This window comes from Leptonychotes weddellii, chromosome 11 (genome assembly GCF_054177405.1).
Source record: "Leptonychotes weddellii isolate Sample4059 chromosome 11, ASM5417740v2, whole genome shotgun sequence".
Classification (NCBI taxonomy): Eukaryota; Metazoa; Chordata; class Mammalia; order Carnivora; family Phocidae; genus Leptonychotes; species Leptonychotes weddellii.
This window is the reverse complement of record NC_138379.1, coordinates 3,231,590-3,254,094: the sequence shown is the minus strand read 5'-3', so window position 1 is coordinate 3,254,094 and position 22,505 is coordinate 3,231,590. Positions and strand designations below refer to the sequence as shown.

The 22,505-nt window shown below is 53.6% G+C and overlaps 1 long non-coding RNA gene across 4 annotated transcripts in view; it reads right to left on the bottom strand.

The window, feature by feature from the left end:
- Positions 1 to 929: 929 nt before the first annotated feature.
- Positions 930 to 22,505, bottom strand: part of LOC145716093 (uncharacterized) — a 35,343-nt gene continuing 13,767 nt past the window's right edge. Inside the window, exons 3-4 of one of the 4 annotated variants that reach the window (XR_014138438.1) lie at positions 5,335 to 8,727; positions 930 to 4,997 (exon numbers count right to left, since the gene is read on the bottom strand). This is a non-coding gene — a long non-coding RNA (uncharacterized LOC145716093). Of the gene's footprint in view, positions 8,728 to 22,505 lie in introns of all 4 variants that reach the window. The other 3 variants (XR_014138436.1, XR_014138437.1, XR_014138435.1) reach the window with 3 other exon arrangements.

Here is a 22,505-nt window from a genome sequence, read left to right as displayed (position 1 = left end):
CGGACACTGCCCAAAGGCAGAGAAAGGAGGGTGACGCCAACGGCAGGTGATCATGAGGGAGCGAAGGAGGATGTGCCCAAAGCTCAGCGCAGGGCCAGGTAAACCCTGCACGTTCACCAGCGACTCTTGTCATCAAAGCCGTGCTGATTGTTCAACTACTGACAACATGTGTGATCGATGTCAGATACTTCTGCCATCCTCAGAAGCCAAGGTCTTCCCCTTCGCTGGGTCTTTATCAACGGGACATCCCTGTCCCTGCTTCCTCGGCCCTGCCGGAGGGAGTGTTGAGATGCGGTGGCCTCCATGCCTTTGTCCTCTTCCTGCAGTGCCCCCTACACCTCCCCCAGACTCTGTCTCCTCCTCTTCCTCCTCCGAGGCACAGGGGGTCCCTTGTCCCCAGAAGCCTCTCTGGTACACGCACAAACACACATCCGTGCACATACACATCCGTGCACACACACACACACACACACACACAGTTGCCTCCTTCTGGAAGATGCCATGGCCAGGCGCTAACAGGGCCAACCTGCATCTCCCCTGGGCCATCCCTGCCACCATCTCTCTGTCCCTGCAGAAGACAGTCACCACGTGGACAATGCCCGCTTGCACCCGTGAGCCCACGTCCCCCTCCTCAGCGGGAGGGCAGCGTCTCCAGGCTTGAGCTCCTGAAGGGCAGCGAGGGTCTTCCTAGGGGTCAGGCCCATGCCCAGCACCACCTGGCCCCTCTGTCCTTGCGACGGCTCAAATCCCAGCCACCGGGGCCACAACTGCCCCCTTCCCACCTGAAACTCAGGACCTCAGCGGTCATCCCCACCTTCTGCCACCACACGGGGCCCTGGGGACCCTGGACTCGGATCTCAATCTGCTCCGTCAGAGATGTTGTCCTTCAGCGATGTCTGGGGCGTCCAGACCCGGGGACACTGAGGAGGCAGACCAGGGTGCTAGGCAGGGAGCGGTTAGATGGTGACCATCCCACCCCAACCAGCGACTCCCAACTCAGGGCCACGGGGCTGCGTGACACCGTGAGGCAGCCAGGCCCTCTCCAGCTCTCTCTGCTCTCTGTTCTCCCGAGCGGCGAGGTGCTGGCTCTGTCCAATAGTCGGGCATTCGGGTCCTCTGCCTCTGGGCTCGCTGTAGGACGCTGAGGGTCCAGGAAGCCCTGCCAGGCCTTCCCAGTGACGATGTGACAAGGGAGGGGATGATACCTGCAGGTCTCCCACAATCACCCCAAGTTCTGTTGTTGTTTTGGATTCAGCTTTGGGCAGCCTGGCCCAGCCACAGACTTCTGCATATGACCCCAAGCATCGCCTGGTTTGCGTTTTCCTCACATGGAAACCAAAGGCACGTCGTGAGCCTGCCTGGGAAGGAGCCGGTGGGTGCCTCAGCCCCCCGCCCACCTCACAGCCTCGGTCATGGGGGCAGAGGGGTGGCCCAGGAGCACGGTCCTCTGTCCCCGGGGACAGCCTCCCTCCAAAGGGCAGCTCCAGCCTCTGAGAGATCATGGTGAAGGCTCATTCACAGGACTTATCAGTCCCACAGGCGGGGCTTAAACCACAGACATTCACTGTCCCCTGGTCCCGGAGGTTGGAAGCCCAAGATGCAGGTGCGGGCAGGGCGGGGTCCCCCCAAGGCCTCTCTCCTCATGTGTGGATGGCCATGCTCTCCCTGGGTCCTCATGGGGTCGTCCCTCTGTGTGTGTGTGTGTCCTAATGGGTCAGGGCCCACCTTGATGACCTCATCTTAACCTGACTGTTTGCAAAGACCAAATCTCCAAATAAGGCCACACTCACAGGTACGGGGGGCAAGGGCTCCAACATGCGGGGGACCCAATTCAAGCCGTAGCATAGGATAAGAGAGAAGGATGCTGCTCGTCCTTCCCTCCAGGCCAGGAGAGGTCACACCAGGGCCCGGCTCCCTCACACACTGGACTCTGCACGCTTGGGGGGAGCAAATTACATTAAATCCGTCTTTTAGCAAGCTCCAAGCAGGATGCTAAGTTTGAGAAGCTGACAGCATGCCGGCCTTTTCAAAGGATTGTCATTAGGTTATTACTGTTGTTACCGACGCAGCCATGGTTTTATTTAGACCAAAAAAATGGCCACAAGCTCCCATCGCCACTGAGGTCTGGTGTGAGTACGGGCATCCCACAGATGTGAGCACCTGACACAGCACGCACACACTCTGAGTCCTTGTGTCATCGGGAGGAAGTGGACCTCGCCAGGAGTATGACTGGGGAGACAGAAGTGCTTCCTTCCGCGCACGTCCCGCGAGTCGACGGCCACAACAGCTACCTTTCACTACTTACCTGGTGAGCAGTTTCAGCAAGTGGGACTGTGTCCCCAACAGCAGAGCCCTCCCTGCTCCTGCATTAGGCTGCGGGGGGAGCCCCAGCCAGTGGCCCCAACCTTGAGCCTGGGAAGCCCTAGAGGGGTCGTTCCCCCAGAGGCCGTTGGGAGCCAGTGGGGTGTTCACAGGGGACATTTGCCCCCCTGGTTCAGCCCTGCCACATGGAGGGGAGAGAAGGAACTAGAGGCCACACAGGTGGGGCTTAAGAAGACACCTGCCCCCACCTGGTTAAAGCCACGCAGATGACCGCCTGCACCAAATACAGGAAGGCGTCCAGAGAGCTATGGCAGGCAGAGCCCTTGGTTAGAAGGCTGCCGTGTTCTCCCTAAGGAGGACGAGGACCAAGGAGCTGGTCTCCTCTTGCCTGAGGAAAGCAGCAGCCTTGGTGTGGTGGAGAGGCAGGGTGACAGCCAGCCCCCAAGATGGCCCCCATGTATCTCCTTGTCACTTGTCCTTCGCGGGTCACTTTCATGCTGACTAGGAGTGTGGCGATGCTGGTGTGTGACTTAGGGGGCTGGATCTCCCAGAGCAGTGCTCTGGAGGAAGCTGGCCGCCATGTTGTGAGGACACGCAAGCAGCCCCGTGGAGAGGTCCGCAGGGTGAAGAGCGGACGCTCACGAGGGTGCCATCTTGGAGGGGCGTCCTCCAGCCCCTGTCCAACTTCCAGGCAGCCTCGCCCCATACCTCGAGTCAGGGCCACTCATCCCGGGCTGCTCCCAGACTCCTCACCCAGTGTGATAATGGCTGTTTATGCTTGCCTGAGGGCGCTAACTCTGCAAGGTAATTTGCTGTGTGGCGCTGGGTAACTACCTACGGGCTACAAGGTTCCAAGCTCAGGGTCGAGGGGTGAAGTATGGAGGCAGGGAGGCCTATGGCGAGTGCAGGTGCCCAGCCGGGGTCCCAGCCACGAGCGGGCAGCAATGAGCCACCAGCTTACGTGGAGGGGTCGGGAACCAGCGCCCGACACGGGGCCTCTGGACCAGCATGGCCGGAGCAAGGCGGGGAGCAGCGTCCAGAATGTCTGGGCTCCTCTCCGCCATCTGCTGCTCGGGTGAGGCTGGCCAACCCGAGAAGCCCTTCACGTGGGCAGCAGGGGAGGGAACGTGGGCTGCCTGAGGGCCCGTCCCGGCAGGTAACGATGCCCAGGAAGGATGAATGGGGCAGGAGACGGCAGAGGGAGGTGACGCGGGAAGGGACCAAGGCAGCCCTCCTCACAGCTGCGTCTCTGCCAGTGGCAACCTTCCCACCAGGAGCCCTGATCCAGCACCACCCGTGGGCAGGTGGGCCCGTGGCAGGTGAATGGCAGCCACCTGGAGGTTTCAGGTCTTCACTCCTGGAACCTTAAATGTTACCTTATAAGGAAAAGAGGACTTTGTGGAGGACCTTGATGTGGGAAGATCATCCTGGGTTATGCAGACCCTAAATGCAACCACAAGCGTCCTCTTGAGAGTGGATGCACAGACGAGGAAGGGGTGTATGGTCGCAAAGGCAGAGTGGGGGGGTGACACGGGCGGCCCAGGAAAGCAGGAGAATGGGAAATGCAGCGTCAGAGCAGAAAAGGGTTGGAGAAGAAACATTCTGTGAAGCGTCCCAGGCCTCCCCGTGTAGGTGAACCAGGACGAACCAGAACTCCAGGGTGGGTGGGCGAGTGCTCCCTCCCTGCGCTCTTCACAGTTTCCAAGCCTCAGGTTCACCCTCATAAGACGGGCCTGACACGGGGCGCTGCAAAGACCCTGGGCGTCTGCTCTCGCTCCTTGCCCCCCGTCTGTGTGGTTGCAAGCAGATGCATTCCTCCCGCACACGAGCCGGGGGGTGGCTCCAGGCCCAGGAAGAGTGGGCCAGGCAGCCCCCAGGGTCCCCGGGGCTGGCAGCCTCACGCCTCACCTGTGTGTGAGTGGACCTGGGCTGCCCTCCTCCCTGATGATGAGAGAGACGGGACAGCAAGCACAAGGAGGTGGGTAAGAAGAGGAAGGCAAGGGGGCCTGCGGTGTAGACAGCCGGCTCCACATCATTTTACCTTAAGGCCAAAGGGGCCCGATCTGGTTCTTGCCTCACAGAACACAAACCAACTCCATGAGGCCTGGGTAGTGTCCTCCCAAAACTCATAGGCTGAAATGTTAAACCCGAGGGGGCTGAATTTAGAGACGGGGCTTCAGGGCGGTGGTCACGTGAGGTCATAGGGTGGGGTCCTGATCAGATAGGACAGAGGCCTCTCCCCCTCCCCTCCTCCTCTCTCTACTTGAGGACACAGTGAGAAGGGGTCATCTGCAAGCCAGAAAGCGGGTCCTTACCAGAAACCAAACCCCGCCAGCCTCCAGACCATTAGAACCTAAATTCTGTGGCGTTTCATGGTGGCGGCCCAAGCAGACCACCCAGGTGCCCCTGTTTTAAAAACGATCATCATTTGCATGTGCACAGGGATTCGGGTGTTCAGAAAGCCTTCCTACCCTTTCCTCTTGGTGCTTACCCTCTCCGGAAGGACGGCGCCGTCCCTCGGGGTGGGCGATGTGCTGTGGTGGGGCCAGGCCCAGGACCTGGTCTTGGGGCCCCGGCCCAGTGCCATTTCTTATACACCAAAGTCACATTTTATAGCCTTTTATTACCGACACGCAGGCTCACTCCACGTGGGTCCCATTTCCCAGAGCTGAAAACTGAGAACAGAAGCAGTTCAACCAAATGCCTAGAAGCCGGGCCTGCTCGGCAGCTGCGGGGGGGCAGGGAAGGGGAGCCTCCAGGTAGTCTGGGCCGTCTTGGTTTAGTGTTGGGGCAGCCAGGTGGGTGGAGACAGAGCTCCCCAGCTATACAGGGCTACGGCAGCCTCTGCTTGGCCTCAGTTTCCCTCTACTAGGCTCCGTGACAGAGGAACCTGGTCAGTCCGAGGCAGCACCCACCCTGCAGCCTGGTTCCACGCGTCTGCAGAGCGCAAAGGCCGCTGACAGACCGCCAAGCATGGGATTAAAGGGCAGAGGATTTCGGGTTCCAGCTCACCTTGCACCTCCCGCAGGCTCCCGAGCGGCCTTCCAGGGTTGGGCTTGGGCGGCCGCGAGGCTGACACTCCTCGCAGCAGCGGATGTCCCCCTCGGAGCTCCCAGCCCTCCGCACACGGCCGCCCCGTGAAACTGGATCCCGCAGGACGGCTAAGCCTTCGGATGCCTGCAATTCCTTGGCTAATGCTCGGCTTAATTAAGACACAGACTTTAATGGCATTCTTACCGATTACTTTAAGAAATGGCAGGTCTGTAAGATGATATTTCCTGCTGTGCAGGGATATCATGATGAAATCTCCAAGTCATCATTTCAACACGGGAAGTTATCGGCTACCTGGGGCAGCGTTGGCCCTGCCACACAATCGACCCGCTGTTCCGAGCGCTACTTAAGAGGCTGAGGCATCCGTGGTCCCCAGCAGTCGGTCAGGGGGAAAAAAGGATCAATTGAGTATGTTAGCTCTGCATCTAGACCTTCTCAATGTTTGGTTTGCTTTGATGCAAACGAAAAGTAAGCTCTATACATTTGAACTTGAGGCTTTATCTTTTCCAGACTTCTGTCGTGCCTTAAAGTCAGCTAAAAAAAAAAAAAAATAGCTCGGGTTAAATTAGCATTTCTCCCTTTCCTTCTTTGTCTGTCTTTATGCCCTTCGGTTTTAAAAATAAACATCATCGTTTTATAAAAATTAATAGACCAGAATGTTTGCCGTTCAGCAGTCCCTCGTGGGACACGGCCCCCAAGCACCTGCTCCCCCAGGTCGAGCTCGAAGCTGAGTTCTGCCTTGGATCTAAAATGCATCGGCCGTCCATCTGGTGGTCAGGGCCATACGGGGAAGGGAAAAGGAGAACCTATTCCTATGAGGAATTGAATACAAAGTCTCTATAACTCTCTCTCTAAGGAAATTATCCCTTTTTATAACAGGCAGCTCTGTTTCCCAAAGGAACTGTCTGATACGAGCAAAATGTGACTACTTCCCTAAGCTGTGTGCCTTTTCTGGTATCCTCCCTCCCAGAAACAGAATCAAAACAGGGGCACCCGTGTTTTGGTCAGCACCCCCGGCCCATTCTCTATCCTCAGGCCCTGGACAGATTCAGTGGGATGATGAGCTGATGATTCTGGCTTCCTTCATTAACACCCTCGTTCGGCCATTTGGTGTCCCGAAGAGTTTCCCAGGCCAGTGTCCACGGTGGGGAGAGGCGCTGGTGGACAGGCCCACCACCCTGCACGCGCGTCTTACATGAAGAGGAGATCTGTGCCAGCTTTTGGCTCAGAATCCGCCCTCCTCCAGGGCCGTGGCTGTCTTCTTGCTGTCTCTTTGCTGGGCAGCAGGTTCCTCTGCAGAGAAGCTTGGATCCGTTTATTTATTCAATCCATTTTGATTTATTCATCAGATTTAAATCGCCTCTTTTTGATAAAAGCCCAAAGAATGAGGGTGGAAACAGCTCTCTGGATGCAGAGGCTGGTCCGTGGCTGGTCCACACGTGCTTTCTCTTAACCCCCTTGCGGGATCCTTGCCATGCGTCAGGCCACTTGGGCGAGGGTGGCAGGGCAGAGAGACCTCGGGGGACAGTGTTGTTTCGTCCCCGGCTTCCCAGGCCAGCCAGGCCAGAGGAAAGCCTGAACTGGGGGGAGCCTGCAGCTTCCTGTTCCTGACTCAGCCAGGCAGGCAGATCTGTGTGTTTATGGAGAGGACACCAGACACGGGATGGCTGACACAGGTCAGACGGGAACTCCCCTCCTACAGTTCAAGTCTGTCCAGATCCACTGTATGGAGTGGGACTCTGCCACGTCTGGCCCCTGCGGTCAACCCACGAGGGCAGCCACTCTCTCAGCCCCAAGCTCACTGTGCTTCTGGAAGCCGTGGTGCTGGCCTACCTCTCCCTATGGGCTTGGCCACCAGGAGAACCCCCAGCCTTGGATGTGGGCCGCTGAGGACTCATGGGCAAGTCCTCAACTGTCCAGAGAGCTTCTTCAACTGCATAGGAGCCTCAATATCACACAGCGGTCACCCTGGCTGGGAGAACCACAGTCCAATGTCTGATTCACCCAGGGGTACAAAAGACCCCCGTGGTGGCCCTCAAGGTGGGACCAAGTCTATGGAACACTGGACACTCCAGAGCCTCCTGAGGGATCAGGCCGAGGGCAGTCTCTGCCTAGGACCACCATCTTGGTGAGCTTTCCCCCCTGCCCCTTCCTGCTTCTTTCACTTCCTTACTCTTGAGAGCCCTCCCTCAATAAATCATGTGGATCCCAACCCTTGCCTCAGGCTCTGTGTCCAGGAAACTTCACCCTACACCCTGTCCTTTTGTATCTATGTCCTGAGGGGAAAGACCTCCTTCTCCCATGTTATGGACTAAGTTGTGTCCCCTAAATATTCGTATGTTTAAGTTCTAACTCTCAGTACCTCAGAATGTGACCTTATTTGGAGTCCTTTACAGAGGTAATTAAGGTAAAAGGAAGTCATTAAGGTAGGGACTAATCCCGTATAACTTCTAAGAAGAAGGAATCAGGACACAGACACACACAGAGGGACGACCCCCGTTTGGACCCAGGGAGAGCATGGCCGTCCACACACGAGGAGAGAGGCCTCGGGGGTGGGGGGGTGCCCTGCTGACTTCCAGCCTCCGGGCCTGGGAGACAGTGAATGTTTAAGCCCCCCATCTATGGCACTTTGGACGGCAGCCAACGCATCCAGCCTTCCCCTCACTGATGTGGACTGTTTCCTTTATAATCCAGGTAGTTATCGTTCCGGGGTCTCCGAGACACAATGAATCACTTACCTGGAACATTCTTGTGCATCTCTCAATATATATGCCCATGATGTTGCCTTACACTAGTCACAGGCATTCCTGTCCCTCCCAGCAGAGATTTTTTTTCTCCTCCCCGGTAGATGGTGTGGATGGTGTCACACCCTGTCTGGGCACCGGTGGGAGCCTGGAGGGCTCTCAGCACTGGCTCCGTCCATCCGGGTGGCCCTGGGGACAGAGACTGGGAACTTATATATTTCTTTCCACGCAGCTCAAGGCTTCCTAAGAGGTCGCTGGCGGAACACACATCACCCAAAAGATTAGAGACAAAACTGAGCACCTGAATCCATCTGGGCTCCCCACCCCGGGGGGTTCCTAAGCTAGGGGCTGGCTCCCCCCCCACCCCAGATCCCCCCTCCGGGAGCGAGGCCGCACGTCCGCGCGTCCACTCACCCCGAGGTCAGCGGTCCAATACGGCCGAACCAAAGCTATCTGTTTAACAGACAACGGATCTCCGTGTCAGAATCCGCAACCATCATCCAAGACGCTGGGGGTTTTCTTCCTCGTTGAAATGGATCTTTTGAGAGTCAGTCAAGAGGAAAGAATGTGAAGAGACGGAGTGCGGTGGGGTACCTCGGTGAAAGAGGCCCTTGATTATGGGGAACATTAAAAACAGAGAATTCACTCTTTTACCACACACTTCCTTCGGTTACCTATAAATCTCCCTGTCAGAGAAACTACCCATTTGTTTTCCTGAAGAAGCAGGGAGAAAACATCCAGAGCATGACATATTTACTGCAAATGCTCTCCATTGTCGGGAGCAGAGTTTTTGAAGTAATCGAACAAGCCTCCGTCCCTGCCCCCCAGCCTCCATAAGAATACGGCGAGCTGCTTTGCATAAGCTGCCTGTTGGCCAGAAGGGGAAACTAATGCAAATATCACAGGATGGATTATGATCGCACAGCCCTCGCCCGATGGACAATAGCGTTCTCACCAGACCCAACGTCAGCCACAGCCAGGTTGCATTTTTAAAAGGACTTGGGTGCCTTTTTCTCCTTCTCAGTACTTAGGAGTCCCTTCAAAGGCATCCGAAGTGTTTGGTGCAGATACTCAGAATACACGAAACCTTTTCCTCCCCCTGTGTGGTTGCCTTTGTAATAACAGTCTTCTTATGTGTTGGATACGTATGTAACTCAAGATGAAAAGACATTTTATAGCCTCGCGGTAGAATGACGGCAAATTAGCAGGATACCTGCGGTTCCTGCTCCCCCGGGAGGGAGTCCGTGTCAGGCCATGGGAAAGGGGCACTTTGCACGGCTCCTGGGGACCACCCTTGCACTTTCCAGTATTTCCGTACATCGGCTTGTCCGAAAGGCGTGTAAAAAATACCTCGCCGTGATGGAAGAGCATGATCGCGCGGACGCCCACCGAGGGCTCGCCCAAGAACTTGTCCAGCAACTGGTTTCCAAGAAAACGTCTTTTAAATGTTTATGTCTCTCTCGGATTTGGAGACATTCAGACAAACGAGGCGAGGTGGAGTTGAACACGAGAAGGTCAGCCCCGAAGGCCCTAAGCAAGTCAGCTCCTCTTAATGGGCCTCAGATGCCCCAGCTAAGAAATGGGTCTAATTATACCCACTGCCTCGGATTGTTGTGAAGCTTAATTAATGCTTGAAAATGTTTTGAGATCCTCAGATGAAAACAGACCACAAACGTGGAGTGTTATTATGGGGCCCAATCGGATGCCGTCCTTTCTGCAATAAAATGCTGTGGGCGTTATCTGAACTTTGTCCCTTCTGGCCATGGCGCTTCCTACGGTGTCCCTCTCTCCGACACACCTGCTTTTGAACCCTTGCAAAGCCCTTTGGTTTCCACGGGCCACTTGCCACGCTCCAAGACAAGAGTCATTAGGTCTGAACACACTCCTTCACAACATCATTTCCAGGAAGGAAAACGTGTCTTGGCTGTCTCCCACGGATTCGTGTTCATTTCTGCATCCCCGACAGCATCGTTCTGTGATGACTGTGGTACCCACCACACCTGGCTTAGATTGCTCAAAAACACAATGGTCTTTCTTAACGAGCAGCCAAGGCGAGGTCTTGGGGGCACCGTCTTCTATTTATTCTTCTGTACCATAATAAAGGAGAAAGACTTGACTGATTTTAACTAAATTTGGGCTCTAATGAAAGGATTTGGGTTGCACGCAGTTTTGTTTTTGCCTTTTGATCTGCCATCTTGGAAACATGGTTTTCTTGGTCTGGTTGTGTCCACTTGGCAAGAAAAACAGACGGCGGATCATGTGTGGTCGGAAGCTCCCAGGCTCACCGGTACTCGAGGTGGTTGCGTAATCCTGCTAAGCCACTTTCTCAGGAGTATTATGTGAAGTTGAGTATTTTTTAGTTCTAAACACCGAACAGGCTGGAATGAAAGTGACCCTCATCTCCCTGGTGGGGTTTCTGCTGTCCCCCCTGCAGAGGACACTTTACTCCAGAAGGCCACTTGGCTCCCACCTCCGCCTGACTCAAAGCTCCACACAGATGCCCCCGGCCCCTCCAGCTGCCCCCTCACCCTCACCCACTGTCACTCTCAATCTCTTACCCGGCATTGTTTCCTTTGCATGATGATCTGTTCTTGTACATATTATCGTCCATCTCCCACCCTAGAGCGCAGTGTCCATGGGGTGCACGTGGGGGCTGTCTATCTAATTCATTGCCATATCCCTAGCCCTAAAATACTACCTTGCACATAGTAAGAACTCAAGCAATGCTGGTAGAGGGTTGGCCTCAGCCATCCAGTGGCACAGGATGCTATCTCCATCTTTTTTAGCTCCAGGTCCCCAGAAAGCAGAGACTGGAACGAAGACAGGGTCCCGGATGCCTCTGGGTGTTGCCCCCTTAGCTGAATGTTTAACAGGACACTCCAGCATTCTCTCAGGCTGTCTGCTTCTGGCTGATGGAGGTTTATCATCAGAGCAGTAGAGCCCATGATCATGTACTCACTGTTGTACGTCTCCAGCTACAAAACAAGTGCTTGGTCCAAGGCATGCCATAATACCTTGTGACAGATCTGTAAAGCTCTTTGATGCTGGCAAAGCACTGTGAGCAGAGAAGGCAAATCCATATCTAGAGTAGTGTCAATTCCAGAGAAGACAAACAGCCCTCCCCTCGAGATTATAAGGGGTCCGATGTAACCCACTTGCCACTCGGTGGTTAGCTGGTGCCCTCCAGGAATGGAGACTTGTTGAAGGTTTGTCATTTGTCTGTGCTGCTGAAAGGGTGGACATCCAGCGTGAGTACTGGAGTGGTTGGAGAAAGACTGACAAGTCATCCTACTCACCTGGTCATCGAGAGCCTGCTTTGTGGGACAGCCCTCTGCTGGGCACTCAAGATGCACACACATTTGTCCACTCCCATAGGTCCATCTACATGCCTTTTCTCCAGACTAGCTTGTTCATCATCTTCTAATTTCGTTCCCTCCAGGCTCCTGTCCAGTCAGCCAAGCCGTCTCCCCGTGTCCAGGAGTCTATGCATGCTCTTACTTCGGACATCTCTCTCTCATGCAGAGTGGATGACAAGTGTGCCGCCTACAGATTCCTCCACCCCACTCTCTTTGAGGGCTACTCCTCAGTGCGGATGTAATATAAAAGAAGTCAGCGTACATACGAGATGAATCACTATATTATACACCTGAAACCAATATTACACTCTATGTTAACTAACTGGAATTTAAATAAAAATCTGGAAAGAAAATAAAAGTGTTTTCAGCTAGCACCAAGATACTGGGCCAACCTTCTGCGAACCTGGTCTGAGCTTTCCCCTTTTCCATCAGTTTGTTGCAGAGGACATGCTCATAAGATCATAGGTGTGTGTTGAGGGAGAAATATAGGTGCATCGGGGCAGGCATCATGGGAGTCTGCATACCTGTCTGTGTCACTTACTCATGCCTTCCAGACCTACTTACATCTATCCAATGCCTGATGCGCCATGCCTATCATGTAACGTATCGCTCATGATGGACAGCTCCAGATGCACACTCACTTGGGATCCCATGGCCAGGTGCTTGATGGCTACTGCAGCCTAATGGCATGCCCTGAGCTGTTCTTCAAATGCAAGTCATTTCTATCGTAAAAAGCATGTCTGGTCCAGAACTCTACAGGTCCATGCAGAGACTCTCTTAGAGAGGCTTTCTGCACGCTCCACCTGTGGATACAGTCGGCACCATCTGTCTGAAGAATCACATGTCCCCAGTGGCAGAGATGCTCGAACTGCAGCCTCCACCTGCTGCAGAGCTCTCTATTGCCCCGGGTCCCACAGAATGCCTTTCGGACCGCTCAAGAAACTGGTTAAAACAGAATTTTGAGGTGTGATATATAGGGCACCCTTCCCCAAATCCAAAGACATTAAGTGTTGTACTCCTTTCTTACTAGTAAGAGATGCGAGATGGGCAACAGATTGTTCTTTGCCTTGGAGGGGCTGTCCCAGCATGCCCCCAACACTGAATCCCTAATCATTTCATTGATATGTAGGCCCTTATGTTTTCATGAGTTTGTCTCCCACTTCCTGGGCATGCATGGATCCTACTGGGGCTCGTAGGGTACTCGCTGCTCGTTGCCCACCAGCGCCAGTTAGCACATGTTATCAGCCTAACAGAGTGGTATTATCTACAGAATATCGAGGTGACTATGGTCCCTGCGAGGTATCTTGTTTGGAGAACAGGAGATTCATCTTCTGGATTTGGAGTAAGACAGTGAATGTGTCCTGCTGTCCTTCCCATACAATGACAAGTTGCTTTTTATGCTCCTCACTGATGGAGATGGAGAAGAACACATTCACTCTATCAATAGTCATTTCATCCAACTTCCATTCCTGGCTCCAAAAGTCACTACCAGAGTAACCTTCCTGCTATAAACAACTATAAAGTTGGGGGGGAGGGGATATGAAACAGTTGTGTTTGGGCTTTGGACAACAGGGAGCAAAGATTCTGATCCCACCAATTTCCCTAGTCCTCTGCCGATGGGAAATTTCCTGACTGTGGTGGCTGGAGCAGAGCAGAGTATGGCAATCTTACCGAGCTGAAGTGGTTGCCAAAATAACTCGAATCTGTGGTTAGGACATCAGCGGAGGGAGCTGCGCCAAGTGGGGGCAGCTCAGACATTTGTGTGGTTACCTGCAAGTCCTTGGCCAAGGGTGGGGTTGTGCAGATGCAGAGAAAGATACCCAAGAATTATATGAGACCAGCTGCCCTGGGGTTAGGAGGCCAAATGGTGTTGAGACATACTGGAGTTCCAGGCCGGCCAGAAAGGAGAGATTTCCTTTAAATTCTAGACATAAGAGACATCAGAAAAGTCATGCCTTAGGAGTAAAGACCATAATGTAGAGTGAGGTTTGGTCTAAGTCTCTAAACCAAGTCTCAACAAGGGCCTTTCATGTGGCTGGAAAGCAGAATCTGGGGGACGAGTCAAGTCAACTTAGAGGGGAAACACCATATCCAAGTCTATGCAAGTTCATGTTATCAGCCAAGAATCCAACCACCCACTAGAATAAAAACCAGCACTACTCAGAGGCAAGTATAAGAATCCCAAATATCTACAATGTGTCATAGGCAATGCCATATACAAAATGCAGCTCCATATAACAGAAAAAAATTCTAGATATGCCAAACAACAAGAAAATGTGACTCAGACTCAAGGGCAAAAGCAGTCAATTGAAAGTGATCCTGAGATGTCCCAGGTGTTAGAATTAGGACATACAGACTTTAAAGCAATTATTATAAACATGTTCAAGGACTTAAAGAAAAGTATGGTCCTAATTGAATGAATGGCTAGGAAATCTCAGCAGAGAAATCAGAACTTGAAAAGACAACTGAAGGAAATTCTTGAACTCAAAAGCACAATAATAAATGAAAAAGTAAATGGATTTACTTAAAAGAAGATTAGAAATGACAAGGAATGATCTAAAGACAGATTAGTAGAAACTACTATCCAATCTAAAAAACACATCAAGAAAATTAAAAGAAAATTAGCAGAGTCTCAAAGACCTATGCAACAAAAACCAAATGGCCTGGCCTATGTGTAATTACAGTCCCAGAAAGAAAAAGCTGGACATGAGGCAGAGAAAAATGTTTGAAGAAATCAAGTAAAAAATGTCCCAAAATTGATGATTTCCATATAATAGGGAGGAAAAAGCTACTTACAGATCCAAGAAACTCACTTTTATCCCAAACAAGATAATCACAAAACAAAACCAAAAAAACACACAAACCACACCTAGGTGCATTACAGTAAAATCACTAAAAGCCAAAGATTAAGAGAAAATCTTAAAAGCAGCCACCGATAAAAAAGCACATTACACACACAGAACAAATGATGGTTGGTGTCTCATCAGAAACAGTAGAGGTCAGAGGACAGCGGAAAGAGATAAAAGATACTTCAAGTGTTGAAAGAAAAGACTTGTCAATTCAGAATGTTATATCCAGCGACAAATTTTTTTTTTTAAATAAGAGAATTGAAATAAGGCATTTCCAGGTCAAGAACGCCTGAGAAAATTTATTACCAGCAGATCTTTGCTACCAGGATGTTCTTCAGGCTGAAGTTGCACCAGTCAGAAGGAATGAGGAGTGTCTGACCTGGTAAGTCAGGGGGGGAAATAGCCACATGCCAGCATCAGAGAGCGGATACCCCACATCTGGCTCAGCAGCTGCTATGGGGGTGAAGCTTACGATAGCCCCACGCACCATGATCTACCTGGTGTTCGCAGGGGCCAGTGATGAGGCAGCACCCTGCCTCCTTAAGTTCTTTGTGGTGAACGAAATCTCTAGAATTCCTCCTGGTTGTGGTATTCCTTCCGATTTACCGTCTTCACCAGGAGGGGGCAAATTCCATTTGACTTTTCCCACCAAGAGGCTCTTTTTCCACAAGTGGGGGAATCCAAGTCAGGACCCTCCGACGCAGAGGTCTAGCTAGTCCAATGACACAATAAGGGGCCACGGAAATGCCCACAGGCTGAGTCCTCGGATCCACCGTGAGATGGCCCTGGGCAGGAACCCCATCTCTCACCTGACCTCCACAAGCCCCCCCTCCCCACTGTAAGTGATGGAGCTTCAGGCCTCCTGGTTTCAGACCCTACATCCAACAGTCCCGGAAAGTCTTGACAGTGCCCTTTCCTCCGTGCGCGGGCACCCCACCAAACAGCCACATGTCACTTTGGGGAAGGGTCAGGGAAAGGATTGCTGAATAAACCGGCACGGACATTACAGTGTCCTTCCTCAAGGGACCCAACTTCCCTTTCAATCAGTTAGTTAATGAATCAATGGGGTCTGGGTCTGTGACCTGAGCTAGAACCTCTGTCCTGAATATTTTCTGGATTCCCATGAGCATCTCTTCAGCAGCTCCTGTGCTCCCTCTGCATAGTCTCCTGCCTCCCAGAGCAGGAAATGTCTCTCTCCCCTGGGACCCTGCTGAGGACCCATCCTAGATGTCAGCCTTATCAGCCTCGATGTCTGGAGGGGTGATGGCCAGGAAAAGCGTCAAGCACGGTGAGTGAGGCTTTAGGGGATCTCTTGGCAAAGGGACATCTCGCCTCTGTTGAGGGTAGTAAGGAGGTCGCTTCTGCTGGGGTGGAGGGTTCAGGGGAGTTGGGGGGTGCAGCATTCCCCAGCTCCCTCTCGTCCTGCATCCCAGAGGACCCCGCTCACCCTGCCATGATATCGACCTTGACCCAGCCAGCCTGCCAAAACACTGTACACCTAGGTTTTTTGTGTAAGTGAGGACGAGGAATTGACATCGTCAGACAAAATGCTGCCCGTATTATAAGAACACGGAAGATCTAAGGATAGACGAGAATCCATTAGAAGTTCTGAAATGCGCACTGGAGTCTCCCCGATTCCAAACCACTTGCTCTGCCCACTAGACCACACCCCAAAATTTTGTTCTGAGAATCCAGGACCACCAGCTGACACAGACCCCAAGTATCTGAAGAATGATTTGGTTAGGGTCAGTGAGGCTCCAGGTGGTTTAAGGGAAGGTGCCCATTAAATCAGTGGATTCACGAGTCTGAAATCACACATGAGCACATCAGAAGCCTCTGTGGCTGGGAAGGCTGCTTTCGGCAAGGGGTTGTTTATTCTAGAGTGTAAATACAGCTCCACCTCCTTCTCCCTCTCCTCCTCCCTCTCCCTCCTCCCTCCCCTCCTCCTCCCTCTCCTTCTCCCTCTTCCTCCTCTTCCTCCTCCTTTTCCTTCATTCTTTGGGATTTTCCTCTTTAATGGTACAATTTGCTAAACATGAGCATTTCGATAAGAAACATATTTAGACATCTGGGGCAGGAGGGAAGTTGCCAATTCTCTGCCCGCTGTCCTAGAAGGGAACGGAAAGAGGGGAGTTGGCTGCATCCTCCTGCTCTGGGAGCAAAATAGCTCTGTTCGGCTCTGTCAGCTCTCCCTCCTGATGCCAGTGCCCTTGGCCTTTCCCAGAGGCAGGCTCCTGGTGTGCACAGGCCACCAGCCTGGCTGGGGAACCCTCCCAGAGAGAGGGGCTCATATCATAAACATGACGCACCTGTCCTAAGTCCAACCCTTGAGGCTCACACACTGGGGGGTCACTGGCCTTTGGCCACTTCCATTGGTGAAGAAGTGGGGCTCAGAGAGGTGGCACCATGTGGAAGGGACAGGGCTCAAGCTCAAAGCCAGCTCTTGGGACCCCAAATCCCCTGCCTCGTTTCTGCTCCACGCTGGCCCAGAAAAAAATGCTGACCGCCAGAGGACATGGCTGAAGGCAGAGGGAACCCCCTGGCTGAAGGGCTCATGAATGGACAGGGGTCCTCAGCCAGGTTGCTCCTAACAACCTGCCCAGGCAGGGGGCCTGGGGGGTCCTTGGGGGACCTGGGGGGCCATGGGTGCTTGGGGTCCTTGAGGGGCCTGGGGGACCACAGAAGTCTGGAGGCCTCAGGGGGTCTGGGACCCCTCAGAGGGTTTGGGGAGCCCCAGGGAGGTCTGGGGGGTTCAGGGCTTGTGCCCCAGATTCGGTTCCCAGTGGGACATCCCATGCTCGCTCATAGCCACAAGGCACTTCACACTCAGACTGAAACCCTAATGGGACCGGCTCAGGAATGGTGAGCAAGGCTGGGGGGTGAGGGGGCAGGCAACACCCCCAAAGAGGGGGTCGCTGGCGGTGCAGCCTGGGAAGCGAGCACTTTTACTTCTCAGTGCCTGAAGATTGGGCTGTTTCCGTCTGTCCTGACTCCTTAGGTGCTCCTGAGCATGGGCCAGCTTTCTCCCAACCTGTCATTCGGGTGGTCCTGCAGGCTTCCAGCGGAGGGGTAAGCGCTGGGACCCCGAGCAGGATTCCTCTCTCCCGGGTTCACTGGCCAGAACAGGCCTCGAGGCTCTGGCAGAACCAGAAGTGGAGTCCGGGGAGCCCTGCCTAAGAGATCAGGGCCCTCGGCAGCGAGGTGGGTTCCCATGGCCTCCATGGGTCCAGGCAGCCTTCCTGGAGGAGGTGAGGCCCAGCAGGGCTCTGAAGGATATGCGACATTTGGATCGGCGGGCGAGGGCGGGGTAGTGCTGAGGATCCCGGGTGAGCCTGTCCCGTCAGACGTATGCTGGAGACGTGACTCTCCACGACTTCTCCGTGAGGGTTTTCAACGTTGTGCTCATTCTAGTGACCATGTCCACACGACACCCACACAGAACCATTGGAAATGCTTCTGATTTCAGGGCTCAGGTTTGCACTTCTCGCTGCTTGGGAATGAAGAGATACCTAGGGCACGGGCTCTGAGCCTTTTCGGCAACATGGGATTTTCGGTAGGGTGTAAATGCTGCGGGAATCTCAGAATAACACTTGTAAATGCAAAACATGACATGTATAGGGTTACAAAAAAAACCAAACAGCGCCGAAATTGGTTAACCGAATACTCTTTTAAATTAATTTGTGATATAGAAATGGCTCTGTTTCACTGTACATAAAATAAACCCAACAGCAGGTCTAGAAATTTCCACAATTTTGAAGGATCCTGAGCAAAAACAAACAAACATATGTCTCAAGACATATGCAACAGCCGTGATGTGATTTTAAAACATCTGTGATTTTTTTTTTTTTTTTTTGAGAGAGAGAGCTCAGAGGGGGAGGGATGCTGGGGAGGGAGAATCTCAAGCGGACTCCCTGCTGAGCACGGTGCCCACCATGGGGCTCGATCTCACGACCCCGAGATCATGACCTGAGCTGAAACCAAGAGTCGGACGCTCAACGGACTGCGCCATCCAGGTGTCCCTGAAAACATCCGTGATTTCTATCAGCAAAAAGCCCCTCATTCTACCATTTCCCCTGTGGTCTGCTGCCCACCTTCAAAATGCCCCACTGCAGTCAGAGCTTGTCCCCTCCAAGTTCACGGACCCCAGGTGAGGGACTCCTGGCGCAGAAGGGCTGTGTTGTTCTTCAGGAGCTGGGAGACAAGTGTCTGGCTGCTCCTGAGTTAGCAGGTGGTGGTGCCAAAAGGACCATCATCTCGTGCCTTGGGACTCAGGATGAACTCCACCAGCTGGGAAGACACCCCAAGGTGGAAAGGTGCCTGCACAGGACAGAGCTCTAGTCTGGTTTAGCGTCATGAGAATGGCACTATGTGTTGGAACTTGGGATCCCTGTAATCGACAGCGGCTAACAGAGGCCAGCCTGACACACAGAGGACATTTGCTCCTAGGAAGGACACAAAATGAATGAGACGCTCCCCTTCTTTAAAAAAAAAACCAAAAAACATTTTATTTATTTGACAGAGAGATAGAGAGCGAGAGAGCACGAGGAGGGGGAGCGGCAGAGGGAGAGGCAGAAGCAGACTCCCTGCCGAGTGGGGAGCCTGATGTGGGACTTGATCCCAGGACCTGATGACCTGAGCCGAAGGCAGACGCTTAACTGCTGAGCCGCCCAGGCCCCCCCCCCCGAGATGCTTCTCTTCTTAAGAAGGTTCTCATTTTACTGTTTAAGGAGTGTGATCCTCCCATGAGAATCCAGAGAGGCAGCCAACCTGGGCTGGGAGCCTGGCCTTCTCCTGCTGGGTCAGAATCCCTCCCTGCCCCCAACAGGATTTCCTGTCTTCAGCCCCATCCACCCCATAAGAAGTTCGCCCTACTCAAGAACCCTGGGCATCCCCTCAGCATCCCTGAAATAAATCCCAGGCTCCCTGACCTGGGGCCCCACTTTCTCTGCTCTGGCCCAGCCCACTCCTGCAACTCCTCCACCCTCTTTGCCCTCCCCACCCTCCCCCTACCCCCGGGGACTCTTGCCCCCCCTATAGCTTCCAAATGCACTCACACGACGACGGACAACGTGCCCATACCCCGAATCCAGCCTGCCCTTTCCACTGTGCACCCCCCCACCTCTCGATCATTGCCTGTTGTTCGGTGATGGTTTGTAGAGATGCTGGTCCCCACCCGGCTGGAGGCGCCAGGCAGGGGAAAGGATACCCCACCCTGCCCAGCACAGGATGCAGGAAGATGCTGAGTAGCACTTAGGTGAGTACTTGCCCCCAGGTTGTTGGCAGACTGTGGCACAGAGATGGCGGGAGAGGCAGGGGGCATCTGAAGGGCCCCCTGAGCAAGGCGAGAAAGGGCAGCCAGAGGGCAGCCAACACACACTGGCCCCTCTGAGGTCTGGGGCCCAGCAGTAGGGGGTCCCCGAGGATGGACCTGCCATTCTCAGGCAAGCCCTCCCTCCCTCAAAACCTCCAAAGCTATGAAAGCCATAAAATAGGACAAAAAGAAGCTTGGTGCATCTGTACTCTGCTCCCCCACCACGCATACCCTCAGTCAATTAAAAAAAAAAGTCCTACTTGAATTTGTGACCGCACCTCTTGCAGAGGCCTGGACCAGCTACCAGTGGAAACTGCCGAGGGAAACGCTGTGGTCTATTGACCCAAACAAGCCCATTTGCAAATTGGCAGGTGGAATTTGCCCTGTGAAGATAAAAAGCTTGATTCGGGACCATTTGAAAAAGTTGTTTAGATATTTTTATTGAGTGCAAAAACAGGACGGTGGGGGGGCTGATAATTAAGTTAATAAAATTTTTTACTGAATTTAGTTAGAAACAATGGTAGCGTTTTAGAGCAATGACTTCCATTGAAGTTTTTTAAAACAGATTCTTACAAGCTGTTTTTTTTTTCATTCCCCCGCCTTGTTTTAAATCTTGCTCCATGAAAAGCCTTCTAAATTACTGTTAACCACATTATTTTCGGTTCCTGAACCATGATTTTGCCCTGCGCCGGGGAGGCTCCACCTCCCGACGCACAGATGGGGAGGCTGGTTTCCCAGAGGGCGGCTCGGAGATTCTAAGATGCCTTGATGCCGATCTGCAGAAGCCACTGGATGATAATCGAATCCCCGAGGGGCCCAGGAGGCGTTGGTGGAAGACCTAAGGCTGCGTACGGCCCTCGTGTTCGCTCTGATGGCTCGGTGGTCCGTCCGCACTTCTCCCCATCCCCGACCCGGCACGGAGGTGAGGGTGAGGAGGAGCCTGTGGGGACCACTGAGCCATGCGAGCCCAGGTAGGTTGCTGTGGAATGAATGTTCGTGTCCCCCCGAAACCCTTGTGTTGAAACCCACCCCCACCCAGGTGCAGTATCTGGAGCCGGCTTTTGGGGAGGTGCTCAGGGTCCGATGAAGTCATGAGGGTGGGCCCCACGCTGGGCTGCGCGCCCTTGTGAGAGGCCCATGTCACTCAGAGAAAAGCCAGAGTCCCTCCAATGCCCCCAGGTCCTGCCCCACTTCACCTTTCCCACTCGCTCTGTCCTTCCCCGCTATGACTTCCTGTGGCCCTGCTGGCCTCCTGGCTGGTCCCCCAACACATGTGAGCGCACGGCAAGAAGGCGGCCGGCCAGTGGACTCTCGAACTTTACCGTCTCCCCCGACCTGATGACCAGCAGGCTCATTAAAGCCCAGCCCAGGGCTCTCCGTGGGCCCCGCCCGGCTTCCCCTCCTCTCCCGACTCCGGGTCCTTGGAACTGCCCAGCTGCTCCCCAGCCATCCTTCCTGGGCCACGTGTTCTTTCCAAATCGAATTAGGTCTAACTTTGAACCTGCAGAGGCAAGATATTTGGTCTCGAGACTAATATTCCAGGCAGGGGTCCTTCTTGAAGACACATGTAAAATATAATGGTGAAATGCCTGATGCATCAGTGCTCAGCGCATCTGTCCACCCAACAAGCAGGCAGAGAGCGGTCCCCCGAGCCAGGCACTGCTCTGGGATGCAGCGGCGGCCCGAGGTGGGTCCTGAAAAAACCCAGGTCCTGCCCCGCAGAACTCACATCCAAGCGAATACCATAAATAAGTGAATTGCAGAGCAGGTCAAAAGACAATACATAGGGGCGCCTGGGTGGCTCAGTTGGTTAAGCATCTGCCTTGGGCTCAGGTCATGATCTCGGGGTCCTGGGATTGAGCCCCACGTCATGCTCCCAGGGAGCCTGCTTCTCCCTCTCCCTCTGCTGCTACCCCTGCTTGTGCTCTTTCTCTCTATCAAATAAATAAATAAAATCTTTTTTTAAAAGGCGAAAGATTTATACGATCTGAAGAGAAACCAGAGTATAAATAAAATCTTTTTTTAAAAAAAGGCAATACATACTAGAAAAAAGCAAAGGGCCGGGGCGGGGGGGCTCATGCTGCGCAGAGGGGATGCACTGGGTGGGCAGGGCAGGCTGCACTGAGAGCATCGCATCTGAAGAGTTCAAGCCCTTAGGTGAGCCAGCTGATAGCTCGGGGAAGCAGCCAGTGCAAAGGCCCTGAGGCAGGAGCATGTCTAGTGTGTTGGGGGACCAGCCAGGAGGCCAGCAGGGCCACAGGAAGTCATAGCGGGGAAGGACAGAGCGAGTGGGAAGGGTGAAGTGGGGCAGGACCTGGGGGCATTGGAGGGACTCTGGCTTTTCTCTGAGTGACATGGGGAATTGTCTGGAGAGGCTGCAGGGGGATTGGAACCAGTCACAAATGTTCCAGCTCCGTCTCCTTCCAGGCACATGATAGGACGGCACCGTCTCCCCACCTGAAGGCCAGTGGAATGCCAGCAACCAAGCTGAGCGGACAGTTTTAAATCCAGAGCATGCTTTGCCAGGGAGGTGCCCCCTTATCCCCACCCTCACGCTCCCTCGTGACCAGCCTGGCCTGGGACGGTGGTGCCTGGGCCCCTGGGATTGCCTTGGGCCAAGCCCCTTGTTGACCCGCTCGATGAACAAACAAGAAGCCTGTGTTATCTCTGACACTGAGGCTGGAGATTTTGTTCCCACAGCAGGACGCAGCCTGACCCAGGGATGGAGGGGCCGTGCAGGAGCGCATCACCAAGATCCATGCCAAAGACCACAGCGGCTCAGGCAGGAAAATAGCGGGGGGGGTGGGGGTGGGAGGGGTCGCCAGTGTCAAGACCTATTTGGACAGCAGAGCTGAAAGGCCTTGCTGATGGG